This window comes from Dromaius novaehollandiae, unplaced genomic scaffold, assembly GCF_036370855.1.
Source record: "Dromaius novaehollandiae isolate bDroNov1 unplaced genomic scaffold, bDroNov1.hap1 HAP1_SCAFFOLD_33, whole genome shotgun sequence".
NCBI lineage: Eukaryota > Metazoa > Chordata > Aves > Casuariiformes > Dromaiidae > Dromaius > Dromaius novaehollandiae.
In genome coordinates, this window is record NW_026991456.1 from 3,048,512 (window position 1) to 3,057,708 (window position 9,197).

General features: G+C 48.1%; 1 long non-coding RNA gene across 1 annotated transcript; it reads left to right on the forward strand.

The window, feature by feature from the left end:
• Positions 1 to 575: 575 nt before the first annotated feature.
• LOC135326624 (uncharacterized) lies at positions 576 to 7,741 on the forward strand. The gene is made up of 4 exons (XR_010386925.1): positions 576 to 674; positions 4,334 to 4,524; positions 4,928 to 5,011; positions 7,513 to 7,741. It is a non-coding gene; the product is annotated as an uncharacterized LOC135326624 (long non-coding RNA).
• The last annotated feature ends 1,456 nt before the right edge of the window (positions 7,742 to 9,197 follow it).

Below are 9,197 nucleotides of genomic sequence, written 5' to 3' on the forward strand. Positions count from 1 at the left end.
CAAGTGACAAACAGATTTTTCTCGCTTTTCTTCTGAGCCGCCTGTCAGAAGCCTCTGTATGTGCAGGATGTGGCTGATCTGGGATAATCGTGCTGTGCACAATGCTTAAGGAGAACCTTAACATAAAATGTCAGGCTAAGGAATATTCTAAAAAATCAAAGACTCGGGAAAAGCCAAAGGGAACACAGATGGGCTATGGGAAGCCCCAGTGATGCTATAGAAAACAGCATGACTTTTAGGCACATCCTCAGAGCAGAAGAAATGTCTTACTCCAGCCTATAGGACAGCTTTAATTACCAAAAGTGTTGTGAAAGCAGAAGGGGCTCAAGAGGATGCATAGCAGGTTATGGACTATATGTCAAGTTTAAACAAGCAACAATCCCCTCTTCAAATAGAAACAGTTTAGTCCTAAGTAATAGATGAATGTAGCTTTGAGGAATGTGGAGAGAAGTGGTCATGTCAATCACCCTGAAAGTGTGATTGGAGAAATGGTCCAAAAATCTGATACCCTCGCATCCTCATCAGTCTTTTTGGTTTGTTTGGCAGGGTAGTCCACCGAAGGGGGACATCTTGAAGAGAAGCAGCTAGACCTAGGGATCCAGTTGTTCATTTTGGTTATCGCCTGTGAGGCCAGCATCCAAGCATAAGAGGAATCTAGGAGCTGTCTCAAAAAGGTAACAGATTTGAAACAGAGACAGGCAAATCAAGTGCTACCATTCTTCCATGTAGTTAAAGACTGAGAGAATTGTTGGTTAAGCATGTGTATACAAGGGTTTGAGAACAGTAACAATACTGAAGCAGAACAAAAATAAGGTTTCATGGAAGATGGCGTTAGGTAAGTATTAGGCAATGTGCCTGCCTGTCTAATAACCTGGCCCTAATTGCTGTATGTAATGTTTCCAAACTGTTTACCCTGTAACATATGATGCAAAGTGCTGTATTAAGAACTTTCCTTTAAAGAAAAGGAGAGAAGAAAAAAAAGGGGGGGAGGAGAAAAACAACACGGTAAAGAGAAAAAGAACATGCATAAATCTAAGTGTTCCATTGAAAGTAAAATGCAAGTCCCTCTCTTTGTTACAGAGATGGAACCAAGGATAGCAAATGCTGACAAAGAGAAAAGATGGACAGGCAGTTTTTTGTAATTAATACCTGTCCTGATCCAATATTGGGGGGGGGGGGTCGTTACGATCCCAAGGACGAGATTAAGACGCTAAAACCGGTCAAATATCGTACAACCTTTTAACTTTATTTTCCACGGAGTGGGGAGAAAAGGTGGGGAAAGGCAAAGGGGGGGAGAGAGAGAGAAAGAGAGAGAGAGAAAAGGGGGAGAGAGAAAGAGATATCACCACTCGTGGATCCAGCGGCGTCCTGTTGGTCCTCTTCACCCTGGGTGTAAATTTTAGCGATGCGTGTGCAGTAATTACAACTTGAGCAGGGTCCGACCCTAGGTTCCTGCTGAAAAGTTCAGAGCCAAATCAAGGCAAATTAAATAAATAAATTGTAATGACACGCGTGCAGTAGTTACAGCTCGAGTTGGGTGCCTCCAAAGAGGGATCCTGAACAAAGAAATCCTTGGGCAATTATAGCTTTTTCAAGTTAAGTTTCCCACCCCTCACGCGGTAGTTCAGACCAATAGTAATTTTTGGGTTTGGGGTCTCCTGCTCCCTATTGGGTCTCATCGTTGTTCCCAGGCAGGCTGCTTTTCTCCCTTATCTTTACTGTTGCGGTTTCTGCTGACAAATGTGTTTTGATTCCTCGGGTTCTGCCCTTCTTTCTCAGGGCCCTGACAAACAGGTGTTGTTCCAGCAATTAGCACTGCCCCAGCAGTGACAGTAGGTGTTATCTTCCAAGGTTCTGACGAAGAGGATATAATCCAGACCCACCCTAATTAACACTGTTTCAGCAGTGAGGGGAGGCTTTGTTTCCCAGGGTCCTGGTGCCCAAGCAGGCCTTATTTCAAAGCCTTGACATCCTCCCTCCTGGAGTGTGACGCATAGGAATGCAAACTGCTTGTAACTCCCTTATCTTCCAGTCTGCACCAGCTCTGGGGCCCTTTCTCACTGAACTAGGGAGTGCGGCCTAAGGCTTCAGCAAATTTAGCTACTCATGCTAAGCAAGTTTTATAGAAGTTGTGCTAAGCGGCAGTAATTTGCAGTCCAGGTCCCAAAGTCTCTGTCCGATCGTGGTCCGGTTCAGCGCAGGCTCGGTGTGTCCCGAATGGTCGCAGGGAGACCGTTTCAGGGGTCGCAGCAGCTCAGTCCTGTTTCCGCTGGGAACAGATGGCTTGTTCGGGGTTTTGGTTTGCTTGCACCTTATGTACCAAGAAATGTTTAAGGCAAAAGTTCACTCATCTGTCCGCCACAATACCTAAGGAATGGGATGAAACAAGGAAGCCAAAATGCAGCGGACCCTTGATATCACCAGAAACGGCTATGGCAGGAGGCGTTCTGGCACGGGTAACTAAAGTAACTATTGATAATGACTGTTAGTTATTTTGGCCTCCCAGAGGCAGCACTGAGGACTAAGTAACCCATTCCTACCCTGTGGCTATTGTTAACTGTATCGGCCTTAATTTTGCTTTGGTTGTTTCTATTTGGGTTTGTTATCATACATGCATATATAGAAAGGGAAAAATATAATACTTGTTTAGATTAATTGCCATGGCTTAAGTTGAAGAGACTAAAAAATGTGAGCAAGCTGAAGTAATAAAATCAAATGAAATCAAGTGAAAGCTGTCTCCCTCTGCCAGAAAGGGAAAGCCCGCTCCTCCTGGCGAGGAAGGATCCCCGTTAACAGTGATCCAAATAATATATCACCAACATATAACGGAAGGTCTGTGCACGTTAGAAAACGTATGCTGCATACATTCATTTATGTGCGTGTGACTTTACGTGTCTGTGAAGCATCATACTTTAAGAGCTACGAGACAGCGAATTATTATCTTGGGGGAATGGTGGTCAAGCAACCAGAGGTACTGAAGAGGAAGTGAGAGTGAGAGAATGAGATAGAGAAGTGTCTGAAGCGTAAAATTAAGAGATCAATTTCAGGAAGGCTCAATTAGTGCAACCCCCAGTTAGTTACCTGGCAATGGTATTTGGGGAAACAGGAAGACAGTAGATAGAAGAAAGGTTAAAGCCTTGTGGAATTAAGGCACCTTCTCATCAATTCCAATTTAGAGCAATTTTAGGGGGATTTAATTTCCTCCAGCAGTGTTAACATCGCTTTGCCGGTATCAGCAGACTGTGGTGGAAATTACTGGAAGGGAGTTGGGAACGGAACTGGAACAGGGAATGTCATGCTGCTTTCACTAAACTGGGAGAAGTGGCTGTAAGACCTGCTGCCCTCAAATTCCCAGGACAAGGCAAGCCTTTTTCAGTAATGCTTTTCACATCTGCTGACTCTGTGGGAGCAGCACCGTTAGAAAACAGTGGTAGGAAAAGTGGGTGCCAGTAGCATGATCTTTACATCTCCTTTGAGGCCAGAACAAAAATTCTCCGGCTGTGAGAAAGACTGTTTAGCAGCAATCTGGGCTGTAACCATCTTTGAGACTTTTGCCCTTGATAGCACAGAGGCAATCCAATTTCCTCAATCCTCCCTAAAGTGGTAACATCAGGGAAATGAGTAGACAGCAGAGTATCATCTATCCAAGTGGCACAGTGGGCACCAATCTTAACAAGCAGGGGGGGTTCATGTGCAAGCGTTACAAGCAGTGGATCTTCTTGTGCGTGTCTGAATTGACTGAGGGGCAGAGCATGGCTGTGCCAAAAATACGGACGCAGGTTTCTGAAAGATTACTCTCTAGCGGCTACTTAGTCTAACTTCCCTTTCACGCAAGTCCGACTGTCATCATGGCTTCCAGAACAGGGGTTGGGGGAAGCGATATTTGTGACTTGCATCTTCTCGTTTAACCTTGCTTGTGTGCGTATTAGATCTGCTTTTGTGCTTATAAACAACTTTGCTTTCTTATGATTTTCTGCAGAGCTTTGAATTTTTTCTTTTTCTTTCTTTTCTTTTCTTTTTTCTTTTTTTTTTTTTGCTTTGCTTACTTTTGTAGAGCGATGGATTTTACTATGCCTCCATCAACAAGCCCTGGCTGGCAAAGTTGTTATGTCCCAACAGAGACTCTTAGGCAAGATGGAGGAGTTCAGATCCGCAACCTGCCAGAAGAACGTCGTCCGGGAGGGGTTACTATATAGCTTGGAGCTTTAGGTGCTGATGCGTACGGCTCGTTCTGTCAGACACGAAGAGGTTTTCTTTGGCTGCAGAAATTTTAGCTTGCCTTTACACCCTATAGCGGTAGTATTTTTGTATTTATAAATTGTGTTACTCCTAGGTGTTCAGAACATTGGGGAACGACTATATGTTGCCGTGAAGAACTACAGGCTACCACCGCCCTCAGACCTTTGTCATTATCACATGTTGAGAGCAGCCAGGAGAATCCAAATGCCGGTGGAAAGGTTCTCTGCCTGGTCCTGATGAGGAGCCTTCGGCCGCAGGAAGGCTGGCTGTGTCCTTACCGGACTTGTGAGTAATAAGCCGCAATGCATGGACCAGCAAAGGAGGGGGGCAATAGCAACTGGTAGCCCAGTCCCTATGGCATTGCTGTTGCTAGCAGGGCCACAAGGTCTGTGTGAAGCCTCACCTGCCTGTTTGGAGCTCTGTTTTGGTCTGTTTACCTAGAATAACCAGTGAGGCCTAAAATAGGAATTTGGCTATGATGGGTAAGCTGTGACCCCACCTGTCTTTGCCTTGCTTTGCTGCTTAATGTCATAACAGTGACTTGGGACCCCAGAATAAAAACTGCTACAGCGCTTAAGGGAGGATCTGCATTTGCCCAGGTTAGAGAACCATCATTAAAGCTTTGGGGGGAAAAAAAGCTCTAAAATGAGAATCTCCCAGTGACCTTGGTGGTTTGATTCACTTGCAGGATGCTGTTCTGAGGGCCAGCAACTCGAAGGGATGCAGCTCAGCCCATTTTGTTGATTTCTGTGATACTGTTTTGAGGAAGCACGTAAGTACAGAAGGGGTCTGGGAGGGTTTTCAAACAAGACAGGAAAGAGCAAGCAAGATTTGAGAGCGTGGAAAAACTAGGTGCCACAGGTACTGAAATTGTTAAGGGCTGAGGGCATTTGGGGTTAAGCATCTGAAAGGGGCTAATGCACAAGGAATACTAAAATACTGTGACTGAACACAGGGTTCCCAGCCTGGGCCTGTGTGTGCACCCTCGTTCCTGCAGATGTAGACACCCCAGAGCTGTAGGGAAAGAGGCAAGCAGGCCCACAAGCAGACTTTGGGCACAGCGGTGTGCAGAGCGCTCTGCGTGCTCGGCAGGTGAGTGTGGGTGGAGCGTGGTGAGGGCTGTTCCAGGCTGTCTGGATCCATCCATTTCCGCTCCCTGTCCCTCTGTCCAGTGCTCCATCCTTCTTTTTCTTTCCCCGTGGCTCTGTTTGTTTAACTTATCATTCCTCTGCCCAGCTCCCCATCCTTCTTGTACTCTTTCCATCCCTCTGTGAATATGTACATCCTTCTAACTGGCTCCCTATCACTCTATCCAGCTCTTCATCGTCCTCTTCCTCTCCCTATCCTGCTACCTGCCCGCTGTCCTTCTGTCCAGCTCCCCATCCGTTTGCCACTCTCATCTGCCTCTCTGTACTTCTCTTTGCCTTCTGGCCCTCTGTCCGCCTCTCCAGCCTTCTCTCTCTATTTCTGTCCCGCTGTTCAGCTCCTCATCCATCTATTTGCCTCCCTATCCCTCTCTTCCCCTGTTCTGTCCCATCTCTCTGACTTCCCCTCCCTCTTTTTCTCTCTGCACCTTTCTGGCCAGCTCTTCATCATTCTCATTCTCTTCCCATCACTCCGACCGGCTCTCTGTCCCTCTCTTCCAGTATCCATTCCTCTGTCCGGTTCTCCCCCCTTCTCTTTTGCTCCCCATCCCTCTGGACACCTCCCTTTCCTTCCTTGCCTCTCTCTATTCTTCTGCCCACCTCCCCTTCCCTCTTTTTCTCTCTTCTGCTCCCCGGTCCTCTCTGCAGCCCTCCATCCATCTGCCCCCCATCCCTCTCTTTCTATTCATTTGTCCAGCGCCCTAACCCTGGGGCCAGGTCTCTATCCTCCTCATTCTTTCTCCATCCATCTGCCAAGCTCTCTGCCCCTCTTTTCTTCTGTTCTGCTCCCTGTCCCTGTGTCCAGCTGAAGGTCTGTTATTGCAGTGTGTTTTGGCTGGCGCAGCAGGTGCCAAGAGGCAGTTGGTGCTCAGCAGAGATGATGATCAGCAGTGCCCAGAGGGTGCCATTGATTGGCCTGGTTTGGGTCACATCAGACACCTCTGCAGTGACTCTGCCTGCAGAGGCACAGGGCTGTGGGTGTGCAGTGGAGGAGTACTAGAGATGCTGTGGGGTGTGTAGCAGACAGTGAAGAGGCTCCTGGGGAAGGTGTCGCGGAGGCAGAGAGCAGCAGAGAGCAGCAGTCCTCGGGCGTTAGGACAGGCCCTCACGGTAGGGTGGTCTGGAGCTGCTACTGTTGTCTGTCCTACTTCTCAGCGCAGTCTGCAGTTACTGCGTCTTGTCCGCCCATGTGCAGGGCTGCCATGTGGTGCAGCTTGAGTCGTGATCGCGACGCTGGCATTGAGCCCACTTTTCTGTCAGGTCTGCCTTTATGCAAACCCGTGTCTTCCCTACATCTACAACTCAACCCATATTTAGTGCTTCCCGAGGGGCTATGCTGTGCTGTCAACACCCCCACCCCCTGCCTGCTGTCATTTCCTGATGAAGAATGCTTTGAGTTTATCTTAGCAAGTGCAATCGTTGGTTTTAGTGTTGCTCATTTCTTTCCTTGGAACTCCTTGCTCTTTGCTGTTCTGGTCCCCTCCAAACAATTTCTGCTTCTAGTATTATTAATGCTGGGCTGTAAACCTTCCAGAGCTTCCTTATTTGAAGTCCAGGGGTTCCAGTATTGTTTGTGCTTTGAGAGTAAAGGTCCTTCACAACTGATGTCTTAAGTATGCAACTGTTACCTGGGATTTTTGCTTTCACAATTTACGGTTTCTTTTGGGAGCCAGATACAAAAGTTACTTTGCTATAGCAGAGAAATGGGATTACATGTGTACGAGCAACAGTGCTGTAGTACACAGCAAAGCCATAATCTACAGTACTGGTAGCATGAGTCAGTTTCCCATCAGCTCCGTCCCTCCAGAGTTTGGAGTTTTTGGAGACATTAGTTTTTATCCTGCCTTGGCTGGACAGTGCTTTCTCAGAGTGTCCCTCAGAGGCAGAGTTTCTCTGAGGAGGACCATCTAGCGAAGGCTGGAGGCGGCCAGGTGCCTGAGTGAGCCTGCCTGTCTGTGAGAGCCACTCTGACATCTTTGCGATGAAATGGAGCCAGAGAGGGTGACTGAAGCAGCATAGAGGGTCAGTCATAATTATGGGAACAATCACGGGCCTGGGACTAAGGAGTAGTTCTAGGAGGGCTGCGCAGTTGCCTGACCTCTCAGTAACTGTTCTGGCCTCTTTGCAGATGCTGAAGCCTAGTCGGGCAGTCGAAGGAGCGTTGTCACAGCTGGGAGCTCTGCAGAGATCTGTGGCTGGCCATGGAGGATGAGCTCTGACTTGCAGCGTGGACACAGCTAAGTCCTGGGCTATATCATATGCGAGCAGCACTGGGAGGTGCAAGGTGGTTGTCCCCTAGGCAGTTACTGGTGTCACCGGCTGTGGATGTTTGCTGATGGAGCTGAGGACCAAAAATATCAATCATCTGACGCAGACATGAATTAGTACTTGCAGTGTTTCAGGTAGGTTCAGTGGAAGTGCAGCTTAGTGCACTCCTGTGGAGTGATTCTTGCACATGCTCACATTTGAACGGTGGCTGAAACCAAGCCTATCAACAGCAACTGTAACGCAATTCTGGTGCGTGTCTTCCTGTTCTGCTGTGCTTCTAAATGAAGTGGAAATTTCTTAAGCTGTGGGCAGGACTCCTTGGCTTCTCTTCACTGTTTTCATGCTCGTGAGTGCTTTGATGTTTCTTGCTTAAAGCTGAGGGTTTGGAATTTTTCACTTAAGGTTTATTGGTTAGTTTGTTGTTGAGGGTCTCTCACCCAGGAGTTATGGTTTATTACTTTCTTTTGTGGGGCTCAGTCTTTATCAGTCAGTTTACAGTTTGCTCATTTAGTGATCAGGGCGCAGAATTTAAAATCCAACCTCATCTATAAATTTTAAAGCCTCGGCAACCATTGGGGTTCCAAGACTTGCAGTTTGTCACAGCCTTCAGGGCTTATGACTTACTGATAAAGGAAAAGGGCTAAGTCTTTAGATAATAAACTGTAAGCCCTGAAAGCCTAAGCAGCAGGCTGCGAACCCTTCTTTGGGCTTTGTCACCTTCCCCTGTACCCAGCGTTCAGCTCTGTGCACTGATCTGAGTTCTGCATTTGATACGGTGCAGGCCCATCACACGGAGATTGGCAATGTGACAGGTGAGCTGAGAGGCTCTAGTCTGGGCTAGGGCAGAAGTGCAGACAGGCGAGATCAGGCATTTTTCTCTCAACTCTCAGAGCTGAATCCTATCCCTGAAGGAAAAAGCAGAGGGGGGGGCTGTCAGCTACTCGGACACCTGCCATGTCAAGGGCAGCAGCAGGAGCTGACCCTTCCCTGACAAACAGATGGATGCTGGTGTGGTGATGACTCTTCAGGCATCACAGGTAAGGGAAAGCATGCTGGCACCAAGCTCCATGGCAGACTTGCTTTCAGGTGTTGTTTCTGCACAGTAAAACAAACAGTTGCTTTATTCTTTGTGCTCATGTCTGTGGTTCCTGCTGTTGGTTTGCCTGAAGATGATGCCCAGGGGAGGAGATTACACATTGTGTCCAGGGCTGGGAGCTGGTCCCTGAGCCCCTTGTACTGTGGAGTCCCTGTGGTTCCCAGGGAACCCAGTGCTGTTCACAGAGCTGTGGGGAATTTCCCTTGCGTTGCCTGGACCCTCAGGCTCTTGGGGGTGTTTCTCATCATCATGGGGGCAGCCAGGGCCCCTCCAGGGCTGTATGAGGTCCCCAGACTGCTCCTGGATTTGCTTTCAGCGCTCCACAGTGTCCCTCCTGTGTCTGGGGCCAGGGCCCGTATACCTGGAGCTGGGAGACAGCTTCTGTGTGGATGGGGGGAGCCTGCAGGCGCCCTCCCGTCAGCTGCACAGAGCCCTGTGACATGCCTTAT